The sequence below is a fragment of the Lepidochelys kempii genome, chromosome 6 (genome assembly GCF_965140265.1).
Source record: "Lepidochelys kempii isolate rLepKem1 chromosome 6, rLepKem1.hap2, whole genome shotgun sequence".
NCBI classification, from domain to species: Eukaryota; Metazoa; Chordata; order Testudines; family Cheloniidae; genus Lepidochelys; species Lepidochelys kempii.
The window spans coordinates 54,242,917-54,267,857 of record NC_133261.1 but is presented as its reverse complement, the minus strand read 5'-3'; the positions used below and the strand labels follow the sequence as shown (position 1 = coordinate 54,267,857).

General features: G+C 39.3%; 1 long non-coding RNA gene across 3 annotated transcripts in view; it reads right to left on the bottom strand.

Moving 5' to 3' along the window:
• Positions 1–1,066: 1,066 nt before the first annotated feature.
• Positions 1,067–24,941, bottom strand: part of LOC140912846 (uncharacterized) — a 95,106-nt gene continuing 71,231 nt past the window's right edge. Inside the window, exons 7-9 of one of the 3 annotated variants that reach the window (XR_012159398.1) lie at positions 10,316–10,403; positions 6,073–6,274; positions 1,067–3,553 (exon numbers count right to left, since the gene is read on the bottom strand). This is a non-coding gene — a long non-coding RNA (uncharacterized lncRNA). Of the gene's footprint in view, positions 3,554–6,072; positions 6,275–10,315; positions 10,404–14,785; positions 14,869–24,941 lie in introns of those variants that run through there. The other 2 variants (XR_012159399.1, XR_012159400.1) reach the window with 2 other exon arrangements.

Here is a 24,941-nt window from a genome sequence, read left to right as displayed (position 1 = left end):
ACTAATCAGATAAGATGAAAACAGCATCTAACAAGTAGAATGAAGTGTAATAGTTTATATACAGTAGAACCTCAGAGTTAGAACACCTTAGGAATGGAGATTGTTTGTTACTCTGAAATGTTCGTAACTCTGAACAAAACCTTATGGTGGTTCTTTCAAAAATTTACAACTGAACATTGACTTAATACAGCTTTGAAAGTTTAATACACACAAGAAAAATGCTGTTTTCCCTTTTTTTTTTTACTACTTTATGTTTAATACTGTGCTGTACTGTATTTGCCTTTTTTTTTTTATTATGTACTTCTAGTTCCAGATGAGGTGTATGGTTGACTGGTCAGCTCGTAACTCTGAGGTTCTACTGTAACTATGGGCTGCATAAGACTTCCGTTAAGTTTTTTCCTACTTTTGAAAAGAGGAGATAAACTGTTTCTGAACAACATATCAGTTGTTTTATTGTATTATGATGTAAAGAAAGAATTATGGATTTACTATTATATGCTCAAAAATAGTATTTCAGGAAGTCGTATTGATCAGAGAGAATCATCTTCATACTTGGGTCTGTTACCAATTAAGTTCATTCAAAATAATTCCATTAGTTCAGTCCAAAGATTACTATGTATAATCCATTGATTTTATAAAGAATGTTGTAACGGGATTGCTTCAAGCCAAGAACTTCAGCTCTAATTCAGAATCTGAATTTCCCCTGGGTTCTAAGGAGTGTGGATCTGATGTTTGGTTTCAGAATTATCTGTAATGCAGAAAACTTAATTGTGCAAACTGGTTTCTTTTGGTCAAACTTATTAATGTTCAGGATAAGACCTACAATGTGAAGCTCTCTGTGCCAGCCTGTCTCAAAGATTATTCTATTTAAACTGTACCGCTGATTTCTGCTTTCTTTTCTTCATATGTCTAAAATCCAATTTATGAGATTCATTGCTGAAGTCATCAATTGTTCTTCCCAAGAAAAGAAAAAAGGGACAAACCCAAGATCATCTTGAAATCTTTCTAAAGGGAATATGGAATTTTCAAGTGATTTAAATTGATTTACATTTAATTTTCCACACAGTCCAGTATGTAACAGCCATATTTTGTGAAATTAAACCTTTGCTTTTTTTTTTAATGGTCTGTCTAACTCTGAGCTTTTATGGGACTTTTAAAGTTTGACAGAAAAAACTTGAGTTCATTAACATTGTTCTTACTGAGGCCTCTGACATACATACCAGTCCAGGGAAAAAAGAAACAAGTAGCTGATACTCTCGAAAGCTCCACAACCCAAAGCCACCCATTTGTGATGCTAAATAGCAATGCCACTCATAGTAGACTGAGACATCTTTGTGCCAGGCACTGTACAGACACAAAGTAGTACATGATCCCTGTCTCAGAGAGCTTACAATCCAAATAGAGAAGACAGATACAGGGTGAGGCAATGGGTAGAACACACAAGCAGAGTGAACAATGGGATGGCAGAAAAATATAATGTTAGTTCCACAAGTTTTGGGGGGGAGGGTGTGAGGGGATGAGATTACTTAGGGAGAAAAGCTAATTGGAAAGAAAGGGGAAGTAAAGTAGGGGAAGGGACAGGGCAGGAGGGAAGAAGACAAGGGAGCAGATGTGAAGTGAATCTCAGGTGAAGTGACTGTGAAGGAGAGGTGGGAGAAAGTTGGAGCAATGCACCTTACTTTCATTCTTTGATCCATAATGAAATAGCTAACTATGCTGACTTCTAAATCATCAGCATTAGGTTTCTGAGGTGAATCAGGAGAGACCATTCTCACAACTCTAAGTCTTTCTTGTCTTGGTTCAGGGCTTGTCATTGTTCTGACCTTTTCACTGGTTTCACTGAATACACACCCCTTCAGATGTGAGGTTTCTTATACCTTCACCTCTCTTGGGGTGAAATCACACAGTTCTCCCACTCTTACACGGGGCCCTGGGCTACAGTACTTGTGTATCAACTGTACTTACCCCAGCAGGTCTGACAGGATTCAATACCTGCAGTTCTTCCCTTCAAGAGTTTCTAAATACAGTGAGCAGGCAGCCTTCTCAAACCAAAGTATTGTTTAATCTTAATAGCAGGAACAAAGTATAACACAAGAGAAAAACATACTTTAAAAACAACAAAAGGTCTACAAGCATGTCTCTCTTCCCAAAAAGCTTGTCATCTCTTCGCAGAGACCCTAGGCAGATCTCTCTTTCCTGTCTCAAACAACAATTGCACCCTCCCTCAAGAGTATCATTTGTATGCCCCCAGGTTTGCTTTGTCTCACTTTCCCAGGCTTTATTTCTTCTAGGTTTATAAACTGGGACACACACACTACGTTGGGGGTATGTCTAAACTGTAATGTAAACCCATGGCTAGTGAGATTCAAGTCAACTGATCTGGGTTAGACAACCCTGGGCTTGGGTGTCTACACTGAGTCTTAACCCTGCATTAAGACTTTTCTAACCTGTGCTCAGACCTGGCTTTTGGTGTGCACACTGCAGCACACTGACCCAATTCAAATCAGCCATATCCCAGAATTCCTAGCACCCTCCTGAAATGTGCCTGCTCTCGCCCTTTGACTGTGACACACTGTGGGAAAACTTCATTGTCCACCCTGCACATTGCAGGAGGTTTGAACAGCCCACCAACACAGTCTTCCAGGGAGTCATTTTGGTCTGAGCACTCCCGGGTACTGAAGCCAGCAACATGGAGGAGGCATCTTTTGAAGAACTTCTCTTGCTTGCACTTTCACTTCTGTATCAGGAAATGGGCAGAGATTCCATGAGGCATTGGTGGACGTTTTGAAAGGTACTGGACAGATTTCATGAGGAGGAGGAAGCAGGGGAGAAAGAGTACCCTGACAGGCAGACTTGCACTGTCAGATGCTGCTCAGTACAATTAGCATAGCTCCTGATGCCCCCTACATAGTCCATCACTTCTGGCGCAGTATGACACAACCCCCCTACCGCTGCATGCCTCTTGGCCCCACATTCTCCTTTCCCTTTTTTTCCTGTTTTCTGTGCACTAGGCACCTAGGGAGGGAGTGGAGGTGTCCATAGAAGAGGGGTTCAAGAAGGAAGGCTGCATGGGGTTTTGTTGCCCTACCCAGCCACTCACAGGGCTTGAATGCATGGGCCATTCCAACATGGAGTTGTCCAAGCTGCTTCTGGACTGAGGGTGATAGACCGTGGTGTGGGAGAGGCAGGAGGAGCTGGTGCTCTTCCAGCCATGATGAAGATGAGTGACTCAAACAATTATCTCAGTTGAGCTCTGTCTTCCTCCCTTAGTTGTGGTTCTGGTTCCAGGAACTGTGTTGCAAGTGCTTGCTCCCTCACTGAAGCCCTGTCCTCCAGCTGCATGGCAAGGCTCAGTCTTTGATCCTGCCTCTGAGCATGCCATTGATCCAGTCTTATGTACTTCTGCGTCTGGTACTGCATTTGCTGGTCAGCCTCTCAAGAACATCAACCATAACTTCATCATGGAAACCCTTCCGCTTGGAACAGTCCATGAAGGTACATTGACCCAGGAGTCAAGTTCTGGATGCACAGCAGCCAGTGGAGGTTGAGGGGCCTGAAACAGGACAAGAAACAGAGTGTTATTGTCTAATGTAACTCAGTGGAAGAGCACAGAATTAATTCTTGTGGAATCTCAAGGACATAAAAAGTTACATTTCAAAACTGAACTAAAATATATTGTGAAAGGAATGCTTCAGTCCACAGAATCTCTCTGGACACTGCCTGGTTAATCACAGTTTTAGAAGATTTGTGTGTAGACAGAAGGGGAGTTAGGTTTGAGCCTAAGCCTAGGTTTACATTGCAGTGTAGACATACCCCGAGAGGCTGACGATAATCAAACAAACTTATAGAGCATAATGTATTACAGTGCAGACCTGAGCCCTGAGTCCTTTTGCAGGCTGTCTGCAGACTTAAGCTGACAGCAGTGTATTGTTTTATATCCATATGAAACGCTGACATTAGCATTTTTTTTAAATCCATCTAAAATTTGGAAGCTTTTCTTTTCAACCATAAAAGCAGGAAACTTTGGGGGTGGACTCTTCTAAAGCACCTGTTGATTGGTAATGGGACTTGTGCACTGAAATCCCCTAGGGACTTTGAAAATCTCCCCCTAACTTTTAAAATGAGATCTTACATTTTGGAGCACACGATTCAACCCTTTGGTAAACAAAGGCTTATGAAGCAAATGGAAGCTGGGAAAATGTGACTCTTCTCTGTACTACTCTCTCTCTCTTTTCTCAATCACAGTAATTGGATTAGCTGAAATCATAGAATGCAATCTCCATAATCTATCATGTGTCACCCCATCCTCATAAATTCTCATTGGGCAAATGCATTTTGTATGATGTTCTGTAGTAGAATGCAGCCCAAGTAGACAGTGATTAAAAATTAGCATAAGACAGTTATTTGCTGGTCTATCTGAAATGTGTTGATGGTACCAGCCCAGATGTTCACACCACAAAAGCCACTACCACATGTGGCTTTGTTGGCTTTCTTAGCTTAATAGCTAGAGGATGGACTGGACCCATAGAAACTAACTTATCCTGTCAACAAGAGCAGGGGTTCTTCAAGATCATATCTGAAGAACATTGGCAAGGAGTAGTGACAAAAAACCTTTGCAGCCATTGCCCATGTTGTATATGACTTGTGAATGCACTGAAGACTTCAGTCTTCTGTTAATCCAAGCACTAACTGATGCAAACATTTTCTGTAAATCTTGTATTTGTGGACTAGGAATAAAGTTCCCTAAAGAAATGAGAATTAATTTAAAAAAATTCTCCAATACACACATACAGTATCATTCAAAGATCATTCAGAATTAATTATTTTTCAGTTGTTCTATAATGTATGGTGCTTGTCCTCCACTGAGATTTATCACTTGATGAATTGTGTAGTAACCTGTATAGTCAAATGTAATTTGCCACTGGAGCTTTTAATGAGTCATTCGATTTTTGAGTGGAAAGTGCATAGTTTATTGAATTATGGCCAGCAACTGAAAGTTTCTTACTGACTCTCGCACAGGAAAACTATTATTCTAACTACCCAGGAGACTTGGCTACAGTCCAGTCTATCTTTTACTCTAATTAATTACACACATTTTATTTTGTAAACATGTTTGGAATGTTCAGGTTAGAACAATAGTGTTTCTGTGGGCCCAGTACAATCATCTGTCAGTATAACAATATCAGTACTTATTTTAAATCCAAAAGCACATTTCTCTTTTAGAAGAGCTCAGACTACTGCACCCTTCTCCTTCCTGGCTTTCCCATATCTCATCATATTCCCTTCCTGTCCATGCAGAACACAGCAGCAGCCACTCAAACAAATCCCTCCATGAATAAAGTAGCAGATTCTAGTCTTTACCTTCAAGGATCTGTACAACTCAGCCCCCAGCTACATCTCTGCTCTTGCCTTTTAGACATTTAGACCAGGTGATCAGCACTCATGTCTGAGCACCCAGGTTAGCCTGGGTGCAAGCAGCTGGACAGCAAAGCCATACCCGAGTTACTGTGTCTTCACTGCTGCAGCCCTTCTTTCACGTATCTCTAGGAATCCGGGAGATATATCCCATAGTTCTTTGCACTGCAGTAAGTTGAGCAGCTCTATGATTCTTTCCCTGTGAAATGTGGGAGAAATTGTCTGTCCTTCTGGGCACATGGGGAAAATTGTGGGAAGGCACAGGAGGACTATTAGCACTCAAGCAGTTTAGCCTATGTCCTTACTGCAAAGTGGGTAAGTTACCAGCTTGAATGAAAGTAGCACCCAGGCTCTAGTCTATACCCCTAGGTTGGTACAGCTAGCCGGGGTTTAAAGCACCACCTATTCCAGGTGAAAGGGTTGTGTGTGTGGACAGGAGGGGGGTTGGAGACAATAACTGAATAAGAGCTTGAGTTAATTCTGCAGTGAAGACACATCTGTGTTATGTCCTTCATTTCCAACTTAGCTCAACCAATGGTCTTTACCGCATCACTCCCTTTATTTGCTTTTCTTTTCACTGCATAACTAAAATGACCTCCCTAACCCAGTGCACTATCACCCATCTTCTCTTCATTCAAATCACTCCTACCAACACACCTTCTTCCTCGAATCCCAGAGACACTAATCCATCTTGCTATTACATCATCACTTTTCCAGCTGTGTGGAGCAGCTGTTATTGCTGTGTAAGAATTGTGCGGGAGGGGTGGCTGTTGGGGCCAATCTCTATCCTCCATCAGTGCTCTGGACTGCAGGCATCAGGGAGCTTCAGGGTGAAATCTATGCGATGCTCTGGTTGTTGCTGGGTTAAAAACATGTTGTATTTAAATAAAATAATTTAATTATTAAATATAAGCTCCTGCTTTAATGAGAAGACCCATATATCATTAATCACACACACAAGTTCTAATTTACTCCCATATGGCCTCGCTTTCCCCTTCCCTGTCTTCTTCACCCTTCTCTTCACCACCACCCCCCAGCCCCCCACATCTTGCTTCAATGATATTTGTCTTCCTTTTACAATGTAATCTTCTCAGACCAGGGACCCAGTATTTATACATGTCTGCAAGCTCAGTGTCTGCCATTTAACTAGCAATGAATAAATAAATAAATAATAGTGACAGATAAAAGGATTACTGGTATATTATTAAAACGTTGTTCTAAAAGATTACCAAGAGCAAATTAATACATTGGTGTCCAAGCCTTGAAGTCAGAGGGTGATGTGTTGGCAGAAAGAGTCCAAGGTAGAACACTGGGGGTCTGATCAGCACATCCAGCAGCTGATAGCTGCAGGCTATCGGGGGTAGGATGGACTGCCATACTTGGAAAGAAGTTAAAGGATACAGGAGAGGAAGACCATCTCAAGTGAAAGGGAGAAAGAATTGTTTGGGGAGTTGGTTGAAAGAGATTACGGAATAAGTAGAAATGAACTGACTTCTCCCTCATTTCTTTTTTCTTATTTGTATTGCAGTAGCACCATGGAGCTCCAGTCATGAGAGCCTGAATCCACCTTTAAACATTGGTAGAATCGTTCGGCCAAAAATGTCACCAACTTTAACTTTGTTTTGTTTTCTTATATTTTACTCTGCTAATGAAGTACAAAATAACAGAAGAGCCTAAAAAGGCATTCAAATGAGGCTGAAACATTTGTCTACACATTGCTCTGATCACCGATTTGTATAAATAACACTGAACTATAGCCAAGAATTGCGACCCTATGTCACTGGGGAACAAATCATGACCTGTAGGCCCCAATTCAGCCAAGCAGTTAAGCATGTGCATAATTTAAAAGACATGCTTAGGTCCTATTGAAATCGTTGGGTGTTATGTACATGCTTATGTGCTTTTCTGAATCAGGGCCTTAGCCCCTGGAAGGAGCAGGGGACATTGTCCCGTGAAGAATTTAGGGAGATGCATTGTGTTTCACATAAACATAATCCCTCTCCAAGTGCCCTGATGTGCAGGGAGATTGTGCAGGCTGCATTGTACTTTTGGATGGTGTACTCAGTCCTCTCTGTGGGCTTGGATAGGGGGAAAGGTCTATAGCTCTATATCCCCCATGCAAGGCAATGTGCCTTACAGGGGAAAACACTCCTTCAAGCATAAGGACTGCAAAGATGTTAGACCTTTACACAGACTGTGAAAAGGGGAGGAGGCTCCATCCACACCTCATCTTCTAGATAGTATCTGAGTATAAGGTCCAGTCACACAATACAGACCTCCGCCTATCCGAATCATTTTCTTCTATTAATTAACATTTCTCCAAACTCTGTCTTAACAACAATTATTAAATTAAGTCATTTGCAATGAATCAGTGGACATTGAGCAGATTCCCATGAACATAAAAAAAGATTAATCAGCCAACAAAACGTACTTTGAAATTACATTGCTTATAAGTGCAATGAATTTTAGTATGCAGATGAAAGGACAGTACACAATGTTGATTATTCATTTTCCTGACAAATTTTAATCTTTTGAAAAAATTATCTGAAGTCTTACTTCTACCTCTGCCTTTGGAATTATGGGGACATCATCAATTATGCTTGTAAAGAATATTTTTCAGGGGATTTTAAGGTTCTGATGAAAGCTCTTGATTCTTCATAACTGACACCAAAGACTTGCAAATATAGTTCTCAGCTTTTTCTGAATACAGGAGATCACCCTTCATTTTTAATCCAAATTGACCTCTGTCCCACACTAGTCTAGCCTTATTTTACATTTGTTGATAAATTACTGTCATAAAAAATTCTGCACTGTGAAACAGAGATTACAGAAAATGTTATTTTTGCTAAAATATATCCATGCATCATTTAAAGAAGTCTTCAAGAATTGTTTACTTGTGTACCTCATTTTTGTATTATTTTATGTTTGGGTGGAGAGGTGGTGATCATTTTATTCCTAAAACTTGGAGCATGGAAATTCCTAAATTAAGGCTTAGATTTCGTAAGGAGCGTAATGCAGGTCTTACTGGGTACCCTACTCCTGTAAGATCCTTTGAAAATCCAAACTCAACATATTAGGCATGGCATTATTGGTGCAAAGGGCATTCCCTTAACAGAGAGTGGGAATACATCTACAACCAGTAACATTTAACATAATGGTAAATAGATAAAATAAAATGCTTTGATTGTGTTCATTGGTCTGCTGTACCTAACATAAACATAAGAAAATACGAATGGGCCATATTGGGTCAGACCAATGGTTCATCTATCCTTGTATTCTGTCTTCTGCTATGGTCCTGACATTTTATATAGGCAAGTTTTTATTGTCTTAAAATCAACTCTGGTGTCAATGTCAATGGGTTTATACCATCACTGAATCTGGCCCACTATCTCCATTTTATAGATGTCAAAAATGACGAAGAGAAGGTAAGTGAATTGTCCAAGACCAGAGAGATGAGTCATTGTCAGAGATGGAACTTCTTATCTTGATCATGGACAAGTAGACCAGCCTTGCTGCAGATATTAATATAATATATATATATTAGTATTTGTCCTAACATTTTATGCTTTGGCTGCTCCTGTAAGAAGTTTCATTATGTAGTACAGTCAACTTCAGACATTCAAAAATTGCTAGTCGGGTCCTCCAAAATCATAACATAGCAACCAAAGTAAGCAGGGGCCTGTGCGGGAATTTAGATTTGACCACGTTTGGAGGGGCATGTTCTGTGCCCCTGCCGCAGCCCTTTGGCTGGAGTTCTCTCTCCCTGCTGCAGCTCTGGGACTGGAGGAGCTTGCTCTCCCCACCACAGCTCCAGGGCCAGAGTTCTTTGCCCTGGCCAATTATTGGGGGCTCCTGCTCCTGCTTACTCCCACTTGTGCACACCCTGAAAGTAAGAAGGTTTGGTAAAAAGTGTAAGTTTCCTTAAAACATGCACATTTGGTTAGATTACAAGAGAAAGCACCTTCCCACTTAAAGGGTTATTAGTAGAACTCTGATATAACATAGGCAATATCTGTTGCTAAGATGTGGGATAAGATAGAAAGGATCAGTTGTAATGGGATTTATCTTGTAATATCAAGATTAATTAAAGGTGATTTAAATACATGGAAGATATATGTGGTTTGCTAATAATAGCAGTGATACTAACTATGGAGTTGTTTTTTCACGGCATGAGGATTGATTTTTTAAAAAATGTTTAATTCTAGTCTTGAAAATTGGGATGAGGATGATTTATATTATAGATTCACAGTTAATGAACCTAATGAGGTATAACCTGGTATAGGATTTCTTCCTTTTGACATGAATAATTTCATATGAAATGTTAAAGCATATAAATGACAGATGTTTGGAGGTAACTGTTAAATTGTTTAATTTCATGTTGGAATAAATGTTGAATCCATGCCTTTTGAAAGAATGCAGCAGAGAATGTACGTCTATTGCCAAATCTTTGATCTTTCCAACACTTTTTATCCCTCAAGCTAATTACAAAGGAGGACAAAATGTTCATTGTGAACAATTTGTCCAAGAGATGCAGCCCTTTTTTTCTGATTATGAATTACCAGTGAATAGACTTTGATTTCCACAAATTTATCTGCTATTCAGAATTGTTCAATGAACACTTTATACAAGTGAATTACAGTAAAGGCTGTTCACAAGCTATTCATTTAGGGTGAAATTCACCTTTGTGCAGAGAGGCAGCACAAGCCTATGTATGTCTTAAGTTCCATTTGGGCCTTTAGTAAAACCTAAGTGAAGCATGGACCTTGTGCTGGCCCTCTGTACAGGGATGAAGTTCATCCTTCGAAAATATTGGACTATTTGCTACTCATTATTTTATGGTTAATGATTGGTCACCAAGTCCCATTATATTGTTTCTACTCCTTGTTTGGATGACAGAGACCTTTATAAACAGGAGAAGGTTCACAGATAGACTCTTGAACCGAAGAAGTATGTCATTTATTCACTGCTTCAGTTGAATGATCAGTCCTCTGAAAGAGAGTACAGGTTAAATGTAAGCACACACCCACATTCAAGTGCTCCCCTTAAGTACATTCTTACAAAGTTATTCATTATATATTGTATAAACACTTTTTCTGCCTAACACTAAGATTAGTTTGCTGACTCCGTTGTTCCCCTGACTGGACTGCTGACCAAGATGTTCACCTGGTGGAACTGCTGACCCAGTTGTTCACCTGATCAGGTTTTCACCTGGCTGTTCTTCCTACCTGATAGACAAGGAGGCATCTTTTCACATGTCCCAACACCTAAAATATATATTCTACATATCACATCCTACAGAAGGAAAACCAAGGTTTGCTTCACAAACACGTTTACAAGAGTAAGTATTCATGAGAGTTTTGCATTGTGTGAATAAAATATCATCCCTAGGAACTGAAAGTCTTTTTGTTCTGAGACTGTTAAGTTGTCAGTGTAATACGAATGGGCGGTCTTAGCATCTATACACAAAATGCACCAGCAGCATAGCTGGAACTAGTGGCTCCCTTATTGATACTTTCATAGATTGACAAGACTGTGGAAGCTGAGCTTAACTGTGATCCATATGAAGGGTCCATCCAAAACAGACCTGGAAGACTTGGGCAGGCCAGAAAGGGAAAACAAATACAGCTGTTGCCCATGCTGTACTTCTATCAATCTGGCACTTTTCAAAATCACCAAATTCATTTTGGGGAAAAAATAAGTTTCTCCATTGCTAAATGTTCTGCAACAGGTGAGCTGCCTAAAGCATACTCATGATTACTTACCATCCTGGCATCAATGTGAATTAGAAGTGCCCAGGTATCCAGGTGGCACTATCACCCTCTGTGACTGCTATACCCCTTAAGTCTCATCTCAGCAAAGAAGAAAAGAAAGTGTGTTGAGGGGGAGGATTTTTGACTACACTCTGTCCCAAAATTTCAGAGAAAACTACGCTTCTACAGAGAGAGATGTATGTATAGTCCCCTGCAGGAAAATACGGCAGTGTTCTTGCTTCATGCTACATGTAAACACATGCAGAAACTGATAATATCTTTTAATCATGAAACAGTATTAACTAGATTCAGTGGGCTTGTTTCTCATTTATACTAAGGCTACTTCACACGCATTTTCAGGCCCCTTAACACTGCCAGAGCAATGTAAAAATGAGAATCAGGTTCAGTATATTTTCAAAAAATGAGAATCAGGTTCAGTATATCAATACAAAAATCAGAAGAACAAATCTATACTGACATACTTCTTTCAGTTTAATGTGATAAGTACTATATATTGAACACACTATTTGGCCATAAAACAGGGCATTTAAGCAGACTTTTTATATATTATGCCCTTTGGATTGCCAAACAATGTCCATTTAGTTAAGGCAGGATTATGCAACCTAAAACACTTTTGCACTTTTGCAGTTAGTGGACACACCCACTCCTGCTATCTGCCCAGGCTTGGGAACAACTGAAGAAGAGGTTGTTCCACTTAAAAAACCCATCCCAAGCTTTTCAGTGAACCCAGTGCATATCAGGACAGGACTTAGCCAGGAAAGGAGTTTTGGGGTCAGATCCTTAGCTAATAGAAATCAGTATAGATCTCTTCAAGCTATCGGCTTCTACCAGCTGAGGATCTGGTCGTTGGAGTTTAATGAGGTTAGTGTGGATAATCACATGGGGGCAAATCTAGTCCTTTCTCCATGGCTATGCAGGGCCCTTGTGCTGTGGATGAAGTATGGTTCCACTTTGCAAGGGTTTTCTGGATGGGGTGGGCAACATTTGGCTCTGCTCCGCAAAAGCCCCCTGTGATACCTCGGGGGAATAAACTTCTGTGAGGATCCTTCTGTCCCTATAAGTGCCCTGTGAGCTCTGCAGCTGCTCCATAGCCTGCGGGGAAAGATTTTTTCTTCACTAGCCCATTGTACATCTCCCCAGTGTCCAGTCTGACTTCTCAGGCTGAGGGCTGTATTCTGGATTTGATCCATGGTTCTATCACTCAGCCAGTATAGTTCACAGTCATGTACATTACTATCAAGTCTCTTAGTGTATGTCTACACTGCAAAAAAAAAAAAAAAAACCCAAAAAACCCCTTCAGCTGTGAGTCTGAATCTGCGTCTACAGACTTGATCTCATAAAGCTTAAGCCTGGGTTCTGAAGTCTATTCTTCTCCCCAGTCTGCAGAGCCCAAGCTCACAACTCCACATGGCTATTTTCAGTGCCATAGCACAAGTTCTTGATCCTGGTTCAGTAGACCATGGCTCTGAGCCTTTCTGCCATGTTTTTTGGTTTGGGGTTTTTTTTTTTTTTGTTTATTTGCAGTGTAGACATACAAAGTATTTGCAGTACTTGAAATGCAACAAGAACCTCACTGTGCTTCAGCCACTTCTACTTCCTGCCCCATTAAGCTTTCTGCACAGGGGCTGTGAGGAGGGAGATGTAGGGAACCAGCAATACCAACTCTATGCCACACTGAGGGTATCCCCAACCAAGGAGTTAGACAGTCTCCTGAGTAGCACAAAAGTAAAAGAACAAGCCAATAAATCTGGTCCAAAGGTTTTCCAGGGCTCAGAAATACTTTTTATTATTTTATTTTATTTTATTTTAGTAAGACAGTTACCCCTGAGCTTAGGGTCCAGCTGCAGATCTAAACTTTGAGCCTCAGACCATTGCTTTTAAATACAAACACATAGTATATTACTCTGGGGTAGATGTTGATGGCAACACTAGACTATTCTGTGTGACCCTCCAGGGGTTCCTTCCTATGATGGCTTTAACAACCATAATGGTTATCTTTTCCCTTTCTACCTTGGTTTCTCTAGATTTATCTGTTGTCAGTGGCATGTGTTGTGTCAATGAGTTTTCCAGTTTGCCACTGTTTATGCAACACTCATATCTGGTCTATTGCATTGTAGGTGCTTAGATCTCATGGTGACAGCTGCTAGATAAGAAAACCAGAAGACAGCACCCTCTTGTTTCTTGATGCCCCATGCAAATCCCATTTAATGAGACTTCACCTCAACTATATGAATTTAATCTATTGCAAGTACTCTTCATGTTTCAATGAGTGACAGAAATATGAAAAATAAAAAATATATATTAGTGAGATATTAGTTATTAAAATATATATAACATTGCTTATGTTTGTGGAAAATGTTTATTCATATGGGTATAAACTATATTTCTCACAGTATGAAATTGTGATCAGTCAAGATTGAGAGAACACATCTTGTTATTACTTGATGGAAAAAGTTCACATACATCTATTGTATGTACAGTATTTACATTTTTTTTTCTTGAAGCAAAAATTAGGCATGATATATTTTACTGCTCATTGGAAACTTGTATCTCCTGAAATATATTGTATAATTCTATATTTTAAAGTGAACTAAGAAGTCAAAATTTAAATTGGTAGTTTTACAGTACCTTTAAATAATAATCTCTTGAGTATGTCTAGATTTGAGGCTTGAGTGGATATGGTATTTAAGGAGAAAAGCACAAGTCATTTTTTTATAGTGGTTCCATATTTCCAGGACTTGCAAAATTGTCTTCTGTGACACTGGATTATTATTGTCTGCAGCTGAAAATGTTTTATGCAACTTTAATGCAACGCCCAAAGCCTGAGAAGCAGAAATTGCAACAACCTGAGAATGTGTATAATCACTGTCCAGAGTGAGATACTACAGTAAGATGGGTGAAATTGAGAATCTGATACCAAAACGTATAGAGCATCTTCAATTCACATTGAAGTGTGTTGTTAAAGTTCAGGAAACTTTTATTTCCATTATTTTTCATTCTTTACTTCTTGGTTACAGCTGAGTTGAGTAGTGAAACTGATGAGCTACAATGAAGGCTGCTTTGTTGGCAGTCATATTAGACATTAGTAATACAGAAACTCTCAAAAAAGAGCCCAGTTTCACTTTACTACTGACAGTGAGATCTCAGGCTGTGGAATTCTCCAGGGAAGTGATGGAATCCTGTCACCTGAGACTTTTAAAACTAGACAGGACAAAACACTAGAAAATGTTTTGTAGGATGGAAAAATGTACTAAATGATTGAATATGTCTTTTTTCTATCTAGATTTCCAGAAATCGGTTTGGGTGCAGAGAGAAGTTTTCATAAGGATTAAAACTTTTGAATGCTTATCCATCCCCAACATCTAAATCTTTTGAATATAGCTCATCAAAACGCAGAAATTCCTTTTGTGGAAAATTCCAACTTTTTCAAATTTGTTGTCAGACTGCATCAAAACAAAAAGAAAAACAAAAAAGTCAAAATTCCAGCAAAACAAAATTAAAAAAAAAATCAGATAATCAAAATGTTTCATTTCAATTTTTTTTTATTTTATATTGTAATTTATAATCTAAAATAACATAAATTTCCAAATATAAAGCCATTCTAAGATGAAAAAGCAAAATGTTCCATTTCCAAAAATGATAAAACAGTGAAGTCCTGGTCCTTCATTGGGCCTTCCTGGCACTACAATTATACAAATAAGAAATGATAATTATTATAATGCTTCATTTTGTTTATTTTTTTCCAACACAAAATTTTGCCAAATCAACATGTTCCTGCAGAATGTTTTGATTTAATCAAAATATCATTTTCTGATGGAAAAATGTTTGCTTGGAAAATATTTGACCATCACTACTTTTCAAATGAACCTGTTCAGCCTTCCTCTACTGTGTGCACTAGCCAGCTGCCACTTCTTTGACCCAGTCTACACTAGAAAATTAGGTCGGTTTAGCTATGTTGGTCAGGGGTATGAGCAATCCACACCCATGAGCAGCATCGTTAAGCCGACAATAGTACGCATGTAGACAGCACTAGGGCAATGGAAGAATTCTTCTGTCAACCTAACTACTACCTCTAAGGGAGGTGGATTACCTATGCCAATAGAATAACCCCTCCTGTTGGCATAGGTAGTGGGGCATAGCTACAGGGGCACTTCTCCACCATTGCATTTTAAAGGTAGACATATCCCCATTTGTCTGAGGAAGTCAGTGTATCTAGGCTAAGGACAGCATTATCAAGTGCTATATGTTGCCAATTGCACCTATACAAACCGATGGCTTAGTTTTCATCAGTCCTTGACACAGCTTTGTGTATACATTTAAAACCTCTTTTTCTTCTTCAGTAACTTTCTGTATAAGGTTTACAAATGTAAAACTTTCCATTTATTGCTTGCTCCTTCACTGGCAGGCTTTGGCCTGTGGGTGGTTTCTTAAGTGCTTCACTGCTTTTCAAAATGACTGTGGTTTAGTCTTACCATGGCAAGGGAATCTATAGAGAATAATAATGAGTTCTTTTCTGCATTAAGCAAAGGACTGAAACATGTTGATAACATACATTACAAGTATTCAGCATTTATAATGAAAGAGTTTAGGATGAATAACACATGCAGTGAGGCAACAATGCTAATTCTGCTCTTGATTTTCTGAAAGACTGATTTGAATGCATGAGGCAACAGCTGCCTGGTCAAATACCTTCAAAAATCAGGCTAGTATTATTAATCAGAGCTTTCAATGAAGTGCATCATATTATAGCACCATGAAGCTGTCATCATTCCCCAGTGTATTACTCTAAATGCTGTTCAGACGTGACTTGGTCCTGTGAAATTCTTCAGTTTCTTGCAGTAAAGAAAATGAAACCCAGGTGGGTAGTGTGAACGAGCTGGCAACTCTTTAAATCAGCTAGGCATGAACTACTTATAAGACCGGACATTCCTCCAGTTGCTGCCACAATTAAAAACAAAAGTTTTTGTTACAACGAGACACCCACATAATTTCTGGATGTCAAGAAACTGACATATTTTGACAATTAAACTAAAATATATGCTTACAAGAAAAAAATAAGAAAACTGAAACTTCTCTTGTCAAAGAACTGTTTTTCTCCTCAAAATGTACTATATCAAAAAACAGGCTGTACTGTGATAACTTTAATAGAAAGTATTAGACTTGCTCAGAATGTAACAGCAATGATATTATCTCTCCCCAAGGTACATAAAGCTGTGAAGGGACGGAAATACTCACCATCTGCTTTTTACATATGCTTTGTTTAGTATGTTGATTGGTGATGGGAAAATCTCAGAAGGTTCCAGTGCCTTATTTTCATTTGTATTAACTATCCTAGGGTCATTGGAGGGACATGAGCACTGGTATCACCAGCATATGGCATTTTCATATTTAAATATATGAAGAAATTTTTCATCAGGTGAGAAGGTCATTAAGATTGGAAATGCATTGCACCACAGTAAGGAAGGGACAAGGAGGGTTGCAAAAATCTCATGTATTCACCTCAGTAGAGTTACTTGGGATATTCATGGGCATATGGGAAATTTCTAGCTCCTATGCTGGGTCTTCTCTCTGATTATTGCCCTGAAGTATGGTTCTGGGTGGAAAAACATAGCACTACATTGTTGAAAGCTCCATCTTTTATTAAGCCAGCCCATCTCTTGGGATTTTCATGGTGAGATTTAAAATCTTATGGTACTTAAAAAAATAAAATAAAATAATTTAAAAATTAAAAAACAGGAATAGTCCTAGTGCCCTGGACAGCATTCACTTTCTCAGGGAAACAGGGTGTGTTATCCAAGGATGTGCTCATACCATTGTATCATACAAAGTGGCTGCTTTGTTCACCTACATAGTCCCTGCATGGACCATTTTCTAATTTACAAATTTGTGAAGTGTCCTGGAAAACGTAGGCCTTAAAAAGCATTGCACCAAGATAAAATTCCATTCCATTCTGGTGTTCATTGTTTGTGTGAGAGAAATGGTACTGCTACTATCCAAGCTATGACACACCATTCTAAATTAAAACACTGCAGATACCTCCTTTCGTGTTGTGAAGTCTGAGGTATCTCATCTGCATTGTTGTGCCCTCTGCTCAGCACTGATTGATTTGTAATCCAAAAGCTGGTGTCAGGACTCAAACAACAACATTAGTAAATTACTTCGGAGTCTAATAAGCCAGCGTGAATTTACCTGCATTATAGCAATCAGTAACCATGAATGTTAATAACCTAAACCTCAATGAATTTTAATGTTGTCATAAATATAAAGGGAAGGGTAAACCCCTTTAAAATCCCTCCTGGCCAGAGGAAAAATCCTCTCACCTGTAAAGGGTTAAGAAGCTAAAGGTAACCTCGCTGGCACCTGACCAAAATGACCAATGAGGAGACAAGATACTTTCAAAAGCTGGGAGGAGGGAGAGAAACAAAGGGTCTGTGTCTGTCTGTATGCTGCTTTTGCCAGGGATAGACCAGGAATGGAGTCTTAGAACTTTAGTAAGTAATCTAGCTAGGTATGTGTTAGATTATGATTTCTTTAAATAGCTGAGAAAAGAACTGTGATGAATAGAATGACTATTCCTGTCTGTGTGTCTTTTTTGTAACTTAAGGTTTTGCCTAGAGGGATTCTCTATGTTTTAAATCTAATTACCCTGTAAGGTATCTACCATCCTGATTTTACAGAGGTGATTTCTTTACTTCTATTAAAAGTTTTCTTGTAAGAAAACTGAATGCTTTTTCATTGTTCTCAGATCCAAGGGTTTGGGTCTGTGGTCACCTATGCAAACTGGTGAGGATTTTTACCAAACCTTCCCCAGAAAGTGGGGTGCAAGGGTTGGGAGGATTTTTGGGGGGAAAGATGTGTCCAAACTACGTTTCCCAGTAAACCCAGTTAGAGTTTGGTGGTGGCAGTGGAGATCCAGGGACAAAGGATAAAATTAATTTGTACCTTGGGGAAGTTTTAACCTAAGCTGGTGAAAGTAAGCTTAGGAGGTTTTCATGCAGGTCCCCACATCTGTACCCTAGAGTTCAGAGTGGGGGAGGAACCTTGACAGTTGTATACTAATGAATTTATTTATAGTGTTGTCAAAAAATTGGAATGTTCCTAATATGGGCTTCATGTTAGGCTGTGGGATTGCACTCTGTTCATGTAGAGGCCTATCCAACAGCCCTTACACATGTGACTAGTTCCATTGAGGTAAGTGGGACTAGTCCTGTCAGTAAGAGCAGCAACATCAGTTCCATAATCCTGATCAACTTCGTGTGAATTTTCTGTCTCAGGATAGTATGATAATATATCTCAAATACTTCCAAGGGAATGTCATTGGGACTGCTCTGTTTCCTGTGTTGGTAACAGACACAAAAGTTTGCATTTCCTCTTAAAAGCAGGAAATCCAACCTCACAGACTCGGACTAGCAAAGGCAAGACTAAGTATGCAATAGACAGTGGAGAGCACAAACATAGCTCATCAGTTGAGGATAGCCTGTTGGAGACTATTAACTCCTGTAAATAAACTGCATTTAGTGCTGAGACAGTGACATCTATTAATGATGAAATAATTCTGTTCTTATGCTTTACATTTATATGAACATTAAATAAATATGCAACTGTCAATTGTGAAAATAACAAAACAAGTAAAGTCTTGGCAAGCTAGGTTAGTAAGTGACTGTAGGTGAAATAGACCACTGAGAGAAGAATGATTTTGTTTTAGCGTTATTGTATGCTTCATTTCACATGGAATATTATTCTTTTAAAAAACAAACTGATTATTCTGCTATGACAAGTCAGATGTGCATTTAAACCACATTAAAAAGCACCAAGCACCACTCTAAGGATAAAATTTGTTAAGAAGCTTTACTTTTTGGTTCCTTAAATTATTGAATAATCTCATTCTGAGTTAAAACTATTAATCAAACTCTGAGTCAGCAATTCCTCCATACTGCAAACTCCACAAGGACAACTCCATGACAGCCTCAAGGTCAGCAAACTTGATTGTCTCTTCATCAGTCCGTTCACTGCAACTCAGAAATGTCAATCTTCCCAAAGACACATTTAAGACGTATCCCCGCACACTCACTGACTGCTTTTAATGTTCACAACATCTGTTGTCAACAATGAAAAATAAACGGAAATGAGTTTTGATTTGCATCCTTTTATAATAAGCCATTCCAAGCACGTTTTGTCTCTCCTCCCTATGCTGACGGCATTGGCATTTGGACCTTTATTTGTTGTTTCTTTTTGTTCAACAAACCTGATTGTTCTCCTCCTTCCTACCCTTCTCTTTATCAGTTAGGTCCCCTAAATCTCTGAAAGTGATGTCTAAACACAACTTGTTAAAGATAGCAAACTGTGTGGTATCACTTGAGGATACGGCAATGAGGTTTGCAAAAAGGATGCTTCAGGTAACTGTCTAGGGTAATAAACCTCAGCCTAAGTCATGTTTCTGAATTAGACACCATTAAAGATGAGATAAGTGACTCTCCAGTAATATCAATTTCAGACTAGCAAAGTGGAAGACTGAGGAACATGTGGTGTAGTGCACTAGGAATCAGGCTTTCTTACAGCTGTGGGTCTGTAAAATAGAGATAATAATACATATCATGCATGCAAGTCTTAATTCATGTTTGTAAAATGCTATGAAATTATTACTATTTATTATTTGTATTGAGGTAGCACAAGATCAGGGTTCTATCATGCTAGGTGCTGAGCATACATAACAAAAAAACAGTCCCTGCTGGGGAGAGCTTCCAAATGTAATTGTAAGACAAGATAAAACATGTGGATACAACAAACAGACGGGGAAGGGAGTACAAGGTAACAATGAGACAACAGTGGTCAACATGAAAAGCAAAGGACACACCACCACCATTGTCAAGGTTTCAGAGGCATTGAGGTAGAGGAGAGATTTCAGGAGGGAATTTAAAGACGATGAGGTGGCTTTGCAGTGTTTCCCAGGAGCTCCTCCCAAGCGCAAGGGGTGATATGGAAGAAAGCACAAATGTGCCTGTTTGACATTGTAGCAAATTTATGAAGGCCAGCATCACTGGCAGAGTGGTGGTGGGAGTTGAGGTCTTTGATTAAATCCCTTGATGACCTGTGCTAGAGAAGTATAAAGTGCTACTGTAAAGGTATAGGAACCTAGGTTGCTTGAATTCTGGCAAATTATTCTGAGGCTATGTCTACACTACCACTTATGTCAGCAAAACGTATGTCACTCAGGGGTGTGAAAAAACACACCCCTGAGTGACAAAAGTTACACCGATATAAGTGCTGGTGTGGACAGTGCTATTTCGGTGGGAAAGCTTCTCCTGCCAGCATAGCAACCGCTGCTTGTTGCAGGTAGTTTAATTATGTCGAGAGCTCTCTCTTGTCAGTATAGAGCAGTTACATGGGAGATCTTACAGGGGCGCAGCTGCATCAGTATAGCTGTGCCACTGTAAGCTCGCTAGTGTAGACATGGCCTAAGTCTGACCCAGAAAAAAGAGTCCATAATTTCTAAATTACATCAGCAGCTTGCTATTTTTGGGACCCATGTTAATTAAAAAAAAACCCTATATATGAATACCTCTTATACTCCTTGGGTGAAATTCTGGCTCCACTGGTAGCAAAACTCCCATTGACTTCCCTGGGACCAGAATTTTGCCCCATTTTATTTGTACTTCAGTTATGTTTTCATTTTGTGTGTACTGATATATTTTAATAGTTGCATCTCTATGCTACTACCTAAAAATCATTTCATATTTTTAAGGACTAGAGCTTCTGCTGCATTCCAAATTAAAATACCAGGGGAAGAATATGTTTCTTTCTTGTAGTTTGTAAAACTAAATGTAGAGAGATCAAAGAAAAAACAGTAGTTCACATGTATTTCAAAATTTAGAGGAAATACTACGTGTAAGGATTAGAATTGAGATCATTACGGAAAACTTATGCAAGGGAATGTGTGTGTGTGTGTATTTATTATTAAAAATGGAAGCCAGATCAAGACATCTTGTCTCTGAAAGGAATTTGAATAATACAATATGTTCCTCAAATTCTTGGGAAGCTAGAGAGTGGCAGTTATCACTGATGTAGCATTTGTCAGAATGCGCACAAGGCTTTCCTGTTGTCACTTGGTTAGCATCATTTGTCCTTTCAGCTGCAGAGTATGCACTGCTATTCATATCTTTTCAGGTTCCTTTGGCACATCTGTAATTATAATCCTTATTAGGGTTGATAATGAGCTTGAATCTCACTAATGACTTTGAAATGATCTGCCTAAGCTCCCAGCCCCCTCTCATCAGTTGCTAGATTTGGAAAGCTAAACCTCTCCCTTCTTCACTGCACCACATGTCTGTACCAGAAGACAGCAAAGGGAGGTTGTGGGGAGATGTGTGTTGGTGTGTGTTGAATTTAATTCCTTTGTCAATGGTGACAAAGAATTTTTGTTACTATGACACCAAGGTACCGCGTACTGAATCATTTAGTATAGATCACTCTAAAGAAGGGCTGGCATTCAAATACTAGATCCAACCAGCAAACCAAAGAGACCCACCAGGTGCTTATTGCCTAATCCCAGTGCCTGTATTAATGTGGAAAACAGAGATGTAAGGCTAAATAAAGCTCCTTAGAAGGGGAGCTTTGCTGGATTGGGGAAAAGTATAGCGCCCTCCATGGGGTCCTGGAGAAATGATATCTGTAAGATCCAGATGCTAGAAAGATGTCTCCGGGAAACTGCAGGGTGCGTGCTCACCGGTGGCCCTTCTGACATCTCTTCTAAAGAAGAGTGTTAGAATGCTACAGTGGGGCCTTACCCCCATCCTAGCATACCTATCTATAACTCTGGCCAGAGCTCTGCCTGGTCTTCACCTTGGGCTCTTGTACACAAGCAACCAAATTCTGGCTGCTTCTTGTTCCAAAACTAAGCTTTGCATCTTCATTCTTTTGAAGAACCAGAACCACAGACAAAGGAAGGAAAAGGCATATTTAAGAACTTTTTATTTTATGCATAATCCTTGGGGTTTGGTGCTCTGGGAAGGCACAGAGGCAGTTAAATGGCAGAATTTCTCCATTTGTTTCTACTCATAGGGCGAAAATCAGCCCTGGTATAAAGAGATTAAATGCTCTGTTTTGAAATTGCACCTGCTTTGTATTAAAGGCTGTATTTAATTAACAGTTCTTTGCTTACCTGCCTCTCTGGGCTATTGTGATGCTTAGTTAATAAATATTTTAAAGCACTTTGATAGCTTTGGATCGAGTGCAAAGTATTATTTAAAAGTATAGGTACTTAAACTTTCACATTTACAATGGGCAGGATCAAAATGTATGAGATGTGCTAAACCCTCATTCTTCAGTGCATAAACCAACTGTCAGTTTCCTGGGGATAGGAAAAAATTTCCCTCATGGGCAGGTAAAATACTACATTATGAGGGTATTTATACCTCCATTGAAGCTAATGATTCTGGCAGGTGTCAGAGACAAGATACCAGACCAGATGTACTAATGTGTTATGGAAATTCCTGCATTCCTATTTTTTATTATTCTAGCCCTGATAGCCAGTACAGAAATAGGCCTTTAAATAAAAAGTGTTTATTGTTGTTACTGATTTTGATAGACAATCATTCTCACATCCTCTCCACTGTCTTATTGCCTGCCATTTTCAGAAGGAATGCTGAGCACAGTGTATGATTATATCAGCTTCTTTCTTCCCCTGTAGTGTTTGGTGAATAAGTATGGCAGCATCAGAGGTAATCCCCACAGATGAGCTACCTTTCCTGATTCTCTTGCATTGAATTAATTTTGAACACTATTTTAAATATTTTATAAAAATGGCTGACTCTCACTTTATGCTGTAACTATTTTTATCAATTTTAATGAGAGGATTATAATTTTAATTTAATTTTCAGATCAGGAAATGCAAGACCATCCTGATAAATGACTCTTCAGTTTCTTTATTGGATTCAGAACTGAAAATCAAACTATTAGGAATGCAATCAGAACCACGCTAGCTTTAGGAAATGTAGATAGTGTCATTCCTCTAGCATCTTTCATCTCACAATCTCAAATAGCTTTATACACATTCATTTGACATCACAACTTCCTATGAGGTGGAATAAATATTACTGCTTCCATTTTGCAGCTGTGGAAACTGAGGCATAGAGCGGTTTAATTGACTTGCCAAAGGTGAGAAAGCAGTTAAGAGGCAAAGCAAAGCACAAAAGCTAAATCTCCTGATTATTAGAAACAATAAACACTTAGAGAATTCAGAGAGGAAAAATGGGGTTAATTTCTTAGTGAGTTAGTATATTAATATTTCATACATTACATATCCTGAGTGAAAATATTAGAGATGGACTCACTCCACTAAGTTCAGAACTGGATCTTGCCAAACGTTATGCAAATTTAAGGCTGTTCAGCGCTGGGTATTTATTTCAGCTCATGACAGAGATGGGGCTCAGCCGCAAATTACAAACAAAGAATTGGATTTCAATCCAAACTTCGGGGAAGTTTGGATCTGGAGTTTTGGTTGAGAGCCGTCTCTAGAAAATTCATTGTTACATTTAGAATAGTCCTTTCCATGACCTAGTGAACCTTACAAAAAACATGACTCTATTTGGCACAATCTACAGATTTTGCTTCGCCAAGACAAAGGAATGGAATGGTCAAGGTCAGCCTTAGGAAGCGTTTATTATAATCCTCATAGTTGGTACAAACAGACAAAGGCCTAAGCCCAGATTTTCAAAGGTATTTAGGTGCCTATCTCCCATTGAAATAAATCTGCAATAAATCTCCCTAAATACCTTTTGAGGATCTGGGCCCTAGAGTGGATTTAAACTATATTGGGCCAGGATCTATGAAAAATATAGAGCCCAATAGTGTCATGGCAAATCACAAATCTTGGAAACCCAGCAGAATATTGTGCATATCCCAGCTGAATAGGAGACATATGACTCCTGACTGCTGCTTGCAGTTCCCCACTTCCTTCAGGTCACATCATCACCTGAGAGGTTGACAACACCATACAGCCAGCTTACCTCCTATGCTGTCAGGCAACTATCAGCCATTCACTGTGTTGTCTGCTGCTAAGTGCTGTAATAGAACCCTCTCTGACTTAACGCCCCCCCGGCTTTTATCATGGTATCATTTTTTCTATCTAGAAAACTCCAGGCATGCCTATGGTGTGGTAGAAATATAATTCCGTCATCATAATCATCATTCTTGTGCATCTTTCAGTACTACCCATTTCAATATCTACAGTGATGGTGCTTTGGCCACTTCCATTCCACTATCCAACTGCATTTATGCTTCAGAACTGCCTCCTGCTACCTAGCCTGATACCCATGGGCTTGATCCAAAGCCCACGAAAGTCAATAGGGGGTTTGGGATCAAGTCCTATATGTGAAGGGAAATAGGAGAGGGAGAAAGGCCCTGCCCTTGCATCATGTCCACAAAAATATACTGGCTAAATGCCTCTTTATTTTTAATCATCACATTCACATTTTTTCTACAACTTTTTCAAAAGCACCTGCTTCCCATCCCACCCTGAGGAAAGTAAAAGGTATGAGACGTACTGCAGGTGGATAAATGCAGCATCAAGCACAGAGAAGCTTCACTCTGCTCTTCATGTCTGCTGCAGAATAAAAGTGGGCGCTGCAGATGGGCTAAGGAGAGAAATGTAACAGCTGATGGCTTTGGAAGACAAGAAGCTGATTGAGATTACAGGTTCCTGCAGCTGGTGCGGCAATTAGGTTATGCTGGTGGCTCTTTTTAATGGAGGTGGAAAAT